The 9,413-nt window shown below is 49.6% G+C and overlaps 1 non-coding gene and 1 pseudogene across 1 annotated transcript; one reads left to right on the top strand and one right to left on the bottom strand.

Moving 5' to 3' along the window:
- The first annotated feature begins 304 nt into the window (after positions 1-304).
- Positions 305-391, top strand: TRNAS-UGA (transfer RNA serine (anticodon UGA)). Its single transcript has one exon. It is a non-coding gene; the product is annotated as a tRNA-Ser (tRNA).
- A 6,340-nt stretch (positions 392-6,731) lies between these two features.
- Positions 6,732-8,093, bottom strand: LOC123142554 (uncharacterized; annotated as a pseudogene).
- Between the last annotated feature and the right edge of the window lie 1,320 nt (positions 8,094-9,413).

The raw sequence follows: 9,413 nt of genomic DNA, 5'->3' as shown, positions 1-9,413 counted from the left end.
GTCGAACTCGCTCTCTTGCCATGCCTTTGACTCACGAACTCAAGTTGGACTCATTCACTGCTGACTTTTTTGATGATCGTTTGTTCTTCACTGTCTTGCTATTACCCGCAGGGAGCGCAGCAACCGACGGTGCATATTATCATATAGAAAGAAGCGAAGCATAGCGATTCGTACTACCGGAAAAGTGTCGCTAACTGCTAGGCAATAGAGTCAGCTTACAGGGTGGGGCGCAAGCAAGCGTAGCGAATCACATAGAGTTGCCCCTACCTGCCAACGCGCAGATAGATAGGGCGGGCGAGCGTAGGGATGGATGTCTGAGTGGTTGAAAGAGTCGGTCTTGAAAACCGAAGTATTGATAGGAATACCGGGGGTTCGAATCCCTCTCCATCCGCGAGGTCATAAGTTCTCTCTTGCCTTATCAATAGATAAGAACGAATTTCCTCGACTCGACTGATATGATGGATGGAATGGGTAGAAGGTTGAGGTCATTGTGTGTTGATTCAGTTAGGACTTTGTCTCCCTTTTGTTATCTTCCGCCACGGGTGGATGACCTGTGGGAGCTAAGTCGAAGATCTCGGTGTCGTCGTGAGTGGTTGATAAACAACGATTGCAGTTTGATTTAGGGAGTCCCAACCCTGTGAAGCTTAATAGACAAAGAAAACGATAGAGACTTTCGGGTATAGGGTGACGACCTTAGTGAATGAAGTATTCAGGTGGCAGAGTTTTTAGCTACATAAGCGCTCAGATTCCTGAATACTTATTGCCCAAAAAATATGATCAACCCCAGATACATTTATTAGGTTTTGATCTGAGGCTATCCTGGTCTACAGGACCCAACACAAGTATTCATCCTTTCCAATCTGAAAAAGGTGTTGCCGAAAGCTTACCCTCTTCCACACGGATGCTACAGCCGCTATCACTTTTGCAGGAGGGGAATTACAGAGTTTGCCTCTCGACATCTTGTTTGGTAAACGGAATTTTGACCCAGGCGCCCGAGTGTTGCCTAACCGTTCAGCAGGAGATGTCGGATGCGAGATCTTTAGCTACTTGTATCAATTTGCCGCAGTGTGCTTAGATATAGTGGGCTAGCAGCTGAGGCTTGGCAGGATGGGGGAGTTAATTAAGGTCGAGGGAGCAGGAAAGAGTTTGTTATTCACTATTGGCTTAGTACGGCCTATACATATATAACACCCACGATGCGGCTATATCTCCCACGTGTCGAGGCACGACTTAGAGGCATAACCGCATTATGGTTTTGTCGCAAGAAGGGTCATCTTCACACAATCCCATGTAATGAACAAGAATGGGATAAAGAATTGGCTTACAATCGCCACTTCACACAATACATAATAAAATCATACATCAATCAGAGTACACACATAGGTCCGACTACGGAACCAAAATAAAAGAAGACAACCCCAAATGCTAGATCCCCGATCGTCCCAACTGGGCTCCACTACTGATCAACAAGAACAGAAACAACACAATGAACAAGATCTGCATCGAGCTCCCACTTGAGCTCAGTTGCGCCACCTGCACTGGTATCCTCGGCACCTGCAACTGTTTTGGAAGTATCTGTGAGTCACGAGGACTCAGAAATCTCACACCCGCGAGATCAAGACTATTTAAGCTTACGGGTAGGCAAGGGTAAGGTGGTGAGGTTGCAGCAGCGACTAAGCATATATGGTGGCTAACATACGCAAATAAGAGCGAGAAGAGAAGCAACGGAACGGTCGTGAAGCTAGCAATGATCAAGAAGTGATCCTGAACTCCTACTTACGTCAAACATAACCCAGAAACCGTGTTCACTTCCCGGACTCCGCCGAGAAGAGACCATCACAGCTACACACGCGGTTGATGCGTTTTAATTAAGGTCAAGTGTCAAGTTCTCTACAACCGGACATTAACAAATTCCCATCTGCCACATAACCGCGGGCACGGCTTTCGAAAGATAATACCCTGCAGGGGTGTCCCAACTTAGCCCATTATAAGCTCTCACGGTCAACGAAGGATAAACCTTCTCCCAGGAAGACCCGATCAGTCTCGGAATCCAGTTTACAAGACATTTCGACAATGGTAAAACAAGACCAGCAAAGCCGCCCGATGTGCCGACAAATCCCGATAGGAGTTGCACATATCTCGTTCTCAGGGCACACCGGATAAGTCAAGCTACGAGTAAAACCAGACCTCGAGTTACCCCGAGGTGGCCCCGCAGGCTGCTCGGTTCGGACCAACACTCGAAGGAGCACTGGCCCATGGGGGTCTAAAATAAAGATGACCCTTGAGTCTGCAGAACCCAAGGGAAAAGGGGATAGGTGGTAGCAAATGGTAAAACCAAGGTTGGGCCTTGCTGGAGGAGTTTTATTCAAAGCGAACTGTCAAGGGGGTCCCATAAATCACCCAACCGCGTAAGGAACGCAAAATCAAGGAACATAACACCGGTATGACGGAAACTAGGGCGGCAAGAGTGGAACAAAACACCAGGCATAAGGCCGAGCCTTCCACCCTTTACCAAGTATATAGATGCATTAATAATATAAGAGATATTGTGATATCCCAACATAAACATAATCCAACATGGAGCAATCTTCATCTTCTCCTGCAACTAGCAACGCTATAAGAGGGGCTGAGCAAAAGCGGTAACATAGCCAAACAATGGTTTGCTAGGAAGGGTGACAACAGTTAGAGGTTCATGGCAATTTGGGAGGCTTGATATGGCAAGTGGTAGGTAGCGCGGCAAGGAAATAGAGCGAACAACTAGCAAGCAAAGATAGAAGTGATTTCGAGGGTATGGTCATCTTGCCTGAGATCCTGCAAGGAAGAAGAACGAGTCCATGAAGAAGACAAACGGACGTAGTCGAACGAATCCTCACAACTCCGGAAAGAAACCGAAGCTAACGTGAGAAGCAACCCGAAAAGAAACAAACAACATCGTAAACACACAATCATAAACATGGCATGATGCACAGTCAAGTATGATGCATGTCCGGTTTAAAGAGGCATGGCATGGCAAAGTGCACAAACGAAACTACAAGTTAAGTGGAGCTCAATATGCAACGAGTTGCATATTGACGAAACACCACATCAATTGTTTAGTTCTCTCGGTTATGTACCCAACAATGTTAAATGTTGTTAACCATGTCAAGAGGTGAAGCAAAAGGAAACTACCTATTTTAGGCAATTTAAATGCGGCCGGAACAACAAACAACAATTTCCGGAAAATCCTCATGTCCATAATTTAGATTTGGTACTGTTCTGCCCTAAACACAATTTTAATGTTGCTAAACAGCAAAATAAAGTGAACCATGTTAAACTAGACATTTTCCTACCCCATTTACATATAAAGTTTAATAAAATCCGAGCTACGGTTATTTAGTTATGAAATAAATCATTTTAACATATTATTCGAGCAAAATTAATCAAACAACATTTTAAACAATTTTAACATGGGTGAAAGTGGCATATAATTAAACTAGATGAAATTCTAGACATTTTTCATATATAAATTATTTTAATCCGATGCACGGCTGTGAAGTTATTATATGCATGATGTATGAGGGGTTTTCTGCAAAACTGCACTCTCTGGATAATATCAAATTCGCAGCACGCCAAAAAAAATAGCAACGGGCCGAATGCAACGCACTATGCAAGCCCAGCAGCAGATCTGGTCCGAAGCAGAAGTGGGAGTGCAAAATAACAGGAAAAACTAAGCATAAAAAGGGGCGGCTGGGACTCGAACCCCAGACCCCTCGAATGGATAGAGGCTGCGCTAGCCACTGGGCTAGCTGACATGCTTGCGGTGGAAACATAGTGGCAAACTTAAATAACCTCTACATGCCAGAACGGATCTAGGAAAGGATCGAAGCTTCGTTCATGGAGGTAGTTGCTCACAGCGGGGAAAACGGAGGCCGGCGGCCATGGCGATGCAGGGAGGTTCAGGCGGCGAAACTTGACGAGGCGGCGGAGGCAGGGCTTGTCGCCGGCGTGGCCGGATGCGGAGGAAGGATGTCCGGCGGGGGCGCGGGTCTCCAGGGCGTCGGAGCTCCCTGTATGAGTAGACAGAGAGAGAGATGTGAGGGAGAGATAGAAGGTGAAGGGGAAGGAAGAAACAGGGGCACGGGCGCGGCTTGGCTCACCGGAGCTTCGCCATAGGCGTGCGGGCACGGCGGCGTTGCCGAAGGAGATGCAGGCGACGGGGAGGGGCTGGACGAGGAGGAGGGCGCAGCCTCAGACGCTCGCGGGTACAGGGGCGCGCGAAGCAGTTCCTACTGGAGCTCGACGTCGAGGTTGCCGGGGCGGACGGCGCTGGTGTCGGAGACGAGCGGGACGAGGGACTGGCGAAGAACCTGGCAAGGCGGACGAGGCGCATGGCGTCGGGGACGGCTGGAGGCGGAGGGAGGCAGACACGGCAGCGGCGGCGCGGGCGTGCGCTCGATGCAGCGCTGCTGCATCCAACTTCAGAAGAACTACAGCGGCGCCATGGCGGTCTCCTGTGAGCGAAAACAGAGAGAGGGAGGGGAAGATCGTGAGACAGAGAGGTAGAGAAGCAGGAGGGGAAAACGAGCGGGGCTGTCGGGGCACTCATCTCCGGCGTTGTTCCGGTCGCCGTTGTCGACCGGCCGACGAGGCGGGGTCGAGGGTGATGGGGAGCTGCGGTAGGAGCTCGGGCAGAGGCAGATGCTCGAGGAGGGATTGAGCGAGAGGAGCTCGGGCCTCGGTTGCGGGATTGGGTGGATCGAGGGAAGGAGGTGGTTGGCCCGATCAGGAAATCGAGGGAGAGAGGGTGGATCTGGAGGGATCCCGAGGTGGGAGATGCTGGCGGCGGCGGGATGGGACTGATGGGGAAAGGCTCCTAATTTCTAGGGTTGGACTAATATATATCTTATGGGATTAGATTAGAGGCTATTTGGGCCCTCCGATTTAAATCGGACGATCGAGAAAAATAGGCTAGGAGAGTCCAACAAAGAAAACGGTGATGTTTTATAGATGTTTGGGGATGATCCGAATCCAACGGTGACAACAACCCGGGTCGGGTTCGGGACAATTTTCGGACGCGCGCGAGAGGGTCAAACGGTCAGACAAGAGAGAATCGAAAAACCGGTTAGACTCAGAATGGTCAACGAACGCAAGGGGGGACGCGGCAACTACGAGCGGATGCAAGTTTTATGAAAACAAATGCGGATGATGCAATGATGAATGCAATAAATAAACGAAACACATGACAACAACGAAAAACATGGAAGCCTTCTAGAGCGTCGGTCTCGGGGCGTTACAACATAATAGGGCCATGACGGTTTTGGCAAGGCCATGAACTTCATATATCCCTTTTTTACTCAATCCAGAATACCGATAAAGTTATATTGAATCATTTTGTTGACCTTTCCTTTGGATTTATTGTCATAGGTAGTGTTCGAGATCGCCTCTGTGCGGTGAACGCTCGAATGTAGCTAACATCAGTTTTGTCCTCGCGTGGTTGAAGGAGATGCTGCTGCTGGATGGAATGCTTCTGGGGCGCCATGATCCTTCTATCAGGAATAGAATAATCGAGGGCACTGACTGACTGCATCAATCATCGCTTAGTGAGCTATTAATTGCCGCCAATAGCGCTTCGCTTGCATGCAAGGCGGCTAATAAAAGCGCCAGGTACACGTGCGGAGATGCATTTTGAGTACTGGTGGTACTGGACAAGCTCTAGGGGAATAATCTCTTTCTTATTTCTTTCCCATGACGACTAGGAACGGGCGAATCAAGAATTTCACTTTGAATTCCGGACCTCAACATCCTGCTGCTCATGGTGTTTCACGATCAGTATTGGAAATGAACGGAGAAGTGGTGGAACGTGCGGAACCACATATTGGATCACTCCAGTGCAGCACGAAACCGCTGACGCTGAGTAGGCTCCTATGCCGCTAGCACGGTGGAGGTTCGGTAGCGCGTCATGAGCACCGGGCAAAGGGACGGTTGAGCAACTCAAGCGAACCACCCTACCTGACTTTGGATAAAGATAGAAGGGAGAAGGTTGTGAAGGTGGCCTCGTTATCCACACATCTGGTCGGAGGACCGACCTGGGTTTTCACGAGCGTAGGCGGGTCCTCGAGTGCCCGTCAAGGGCGCTAGCGCATACCCTGGGGTGATCATCACCACCTGCACCTCACATCTCGGCACAGTGGAATGTGTAGCCCGCCTGCTGTCCAAGTCAACCACTAAATTTCCTGTAATTCATAGCGCCTAACAGAACGTAGCAGCAAGGGACAACCCACCCATACAGACAGCCTGCAGGGAGGATGGCACTACCGGCAAAGACCGTCTGGCAAAAATGCCGCAGGCGCAAAGCGTGGTGGGCCTGCGCCGGGGGAGCATAGGGAGGAAAGGGAGCCCGGACGATGGAAGAGCCAGGGGAAGCCGGGTCATTTGACGGAAATGGAAGGTCCGAGCGGCTCATTCATTCTTGAAAAAATAGGGGGGAAGCGAGCCAATGTATTAATGAATAGAGACAGTCAACGGTATTAAGACAGCACTGCCTACACGCGAATTAGCTTTCGAGGTCGAGCAGTCTCAATTTCACTACAGGATTTGCGAATGAATGCTGGGCTGGGCCACCTCAAATGGCGTGAGCCGCATGCGGGGAGACCCGCACGTACAGTTTTCAGGGAGATCCGGCCGGCCGGGGCCCACCCGACTAGATGGATTGAGAAATTAATCGAGTACAAAACTTATCTTCAAGCTTTACCTTATTTTGATCGTTTAGAGGGCAATCGCGGAGTCACTGAATGAAGTCCTCCCTCCCTTTCTTTCGGAGGTGCTGACCCGCTGCGAGGCAGATATGACTAAGTGACATATTGAATATGGCGACGACTACAGCATGTCGTAGAAGGAGATAAGAGGTGGAGCCAACGACCCACTAAGACTCACGTATCTACAACTACATTCCCGAGCGGTAGTCAAACGGAGGCGTGAATGCAAGATGCCAGCGGAATGATCGATCGGACAGAGGCTAGGGCAGCTTTCTTCCCACCGCGTCCTTCCTTGTGTGTCAGAGATACAAAGCGGGTGCACTAGAAAAGAAGGGGAACTTAATCGATCTATTCCATGGTGAAGCATCCGAAGCATAACTGCACACTCACACGGTCTTTGCCGAGAGATGGGAGCATTCGGTGGAACCGGTGAACTACACTTGCTTCTTGATAGATGTGTGGGACAGAGGGCTCGTGGTACCTGCTGCCCGCCCTTCCTCCGCTTTGATAACCATGTGAACGGAGAGTGGGCAGAGCAAAAGGGAAGGAGGTCCTCATACGGAGACGCACACTTGAGCAGTGCGGGAGACTGGAGAATGGGTTGAGTAAACTCCCTTAGGGCCGATTAAATCACAGACGAGGAACTTTTCTTCCTTTTTTTCTTTTTGATTTGAAGGGTATGTTCTCAAAAAAGAAAGGCAGAGGTAAATACTTCGAAGAGGCGGCTCGGTAGGGATGGAATGGTCAATAGTCAAGCCAATGATGACTTCTTTGTTGACGAAACGATGGGGGAGAGAAAGCACGCCAATGATTCTCTGAGCCGGTCTTCATTTCCAACGCCTCGGGAAACAGGTCGAGATAGATGACATCACCTTTTTATCCTCTTCCTTACCGAGAAGGCACACTTCTCTTCTTCTTCTGGCCTTCACCTCCTGCCCGGCCCGGAAATAGAACCCAGCCCCCTTTCTGATCCATTCATTTCTGCAAGCAGGCGGGATCCAGAGCTAAGCCCCCTCCTATTCGAAGCTGGGTGTGGCCTCGCCCTTTTGCTCTTCCTTTGGTTTGGCTCCACGAAGGCGCCGCATAGACTAGGAGCCCCACTCATATTCAAAAGGCGCCCAACTTTCAAGACGATGATAATAATTAGTCAACTTTTTCCAATATCATGTAATAGCATGGCCCGGGGCTAAGGTAACTCCAGTGGGAGAGCCGTGTTATGGGTGACCTTATTGCATGGTTCAGAGAGCACTTGTGTATGTGATGCAAGTGAACGCGTACGAAAAAGCTGTCATAAAGTTTCGTTGTTCGTTCCATCGTTGACCCTATCTATGTTTCACGATGGCCCAAGAACACGCTCATTCTTCAGCCATAGAGAGACTTTTGAATTGTGAGGTACCATTACGAGCTCAATATATAAGAGCGTTATTCTGTGAAATAACTCGAATTTCAAATCATTCACTTGCTTCAACTACTCATGCTATGGATGTGGGAGCATCAACTCCGTTCCTTTGGGCTTTTGAGGAGTGGGAGAAATTGTTGGAATTCTATGAAAGAGTCCCGGGAGCCAGGATGCATGCCAGTTTCATACGACCTGGTGGAGTGGCACAAGAATCCGCCTCTTGGCTTATGTCGAGATATTGATTCCTCCACACAACACTTTGCTTCTCGTATCGAAGAGATGTCAACCAGCAACCGTATCTGGAAACAACGATTAGTGGATATTGGTACTGTCACTGCACAGCAAGCAAATGATTGGGGATTCAGTGGTGTAATGTTGCGAGGTCATGCGACATGAAGACATTGATAGCAATATGGGGGAAGTTCCCATCAGGCAACAACGGTTCTGCCTGACCCTACAAAAGCATGCATATGTTGTCAGTGAAGATTTTGTGTGAAGCCTTGGAGACGACGTACCCGGGGCTAGGGTGAGCTGAGGGGGACAACGTAAGTGAGCGAATGTGTGTAAGCCCAATCAAAGATTCCTATTCTAGGTGGGGCGGGCCATCAACCTTCGAATGGTGTTGGTCCTACGGACCGTGAACGGATTCGCCTCTGGCCTCTGGGCACGTCGGAACCGCATGAGTTCACCGGGGCGGAGCACGGTCCGCCAAAATCGGCATAGGTTAGGTGATATTGATGGAACATGGTAAGCCCATCTTTCTCCATATGAAAGTGATGCGGGCACATAGAGATGTGGGTAGAGGAAGTCTCAAAAAGCGAAGGCCGAGCTATAGGTCACGTGACCTGCACCGAAAAGGTGGCTGACTAGGCTTTTCTCCTGGATCAAAGCGGATCAGCTCGCCAAATTCGTCGATCGAATCGGGCGCCCCGGAATGTCGAATGAAAGTGGTCTTTCTACAACCCTATTTATATGATTTTTAGGACCCCTTTCCCCCTATCCCTCCCTTATGTTTAGGAGTGGGATCTACCCAAGAACGACCTGTGGTGGTACGGAAGGCACGGACTCCGCAAGCGTCCCGCACCCTCTGAGAAAGAAACTCCTCAACCATCACAAGATAAAGAAGTATGATGCTCTGTGTCTGACTCTATTGGTCATAGTTCCTTGCTGTTGCGGCCGGTGCTCGTTTGTGTGCGTGTGAACCACCAGATCATAAGGAAAGATGCCTCTCGGGGCATCTGAGAATGATACGAGCCGTATGAAGGGAAACTCCCACATAT

Source organism: Triticum aestivum, chromosome 6D (genome assembly GCF_018294505.1).
Source record: "Triticum aestivum cultivar Chinese Spring chromosome 6D, IWGSC CS RefSeq v2.1, whole genome shotgun sequence".
NCBI lineage: Eukaryota > Viridiplantae > Streptophyta > Magnoliopsida > Poales > Poaceae > Triticum > Triticum aestivum.
Note: the sequence above shows the minus strand (reverse complement) of the source record. Positions and strands in the feature narration are given on the sequence as shown.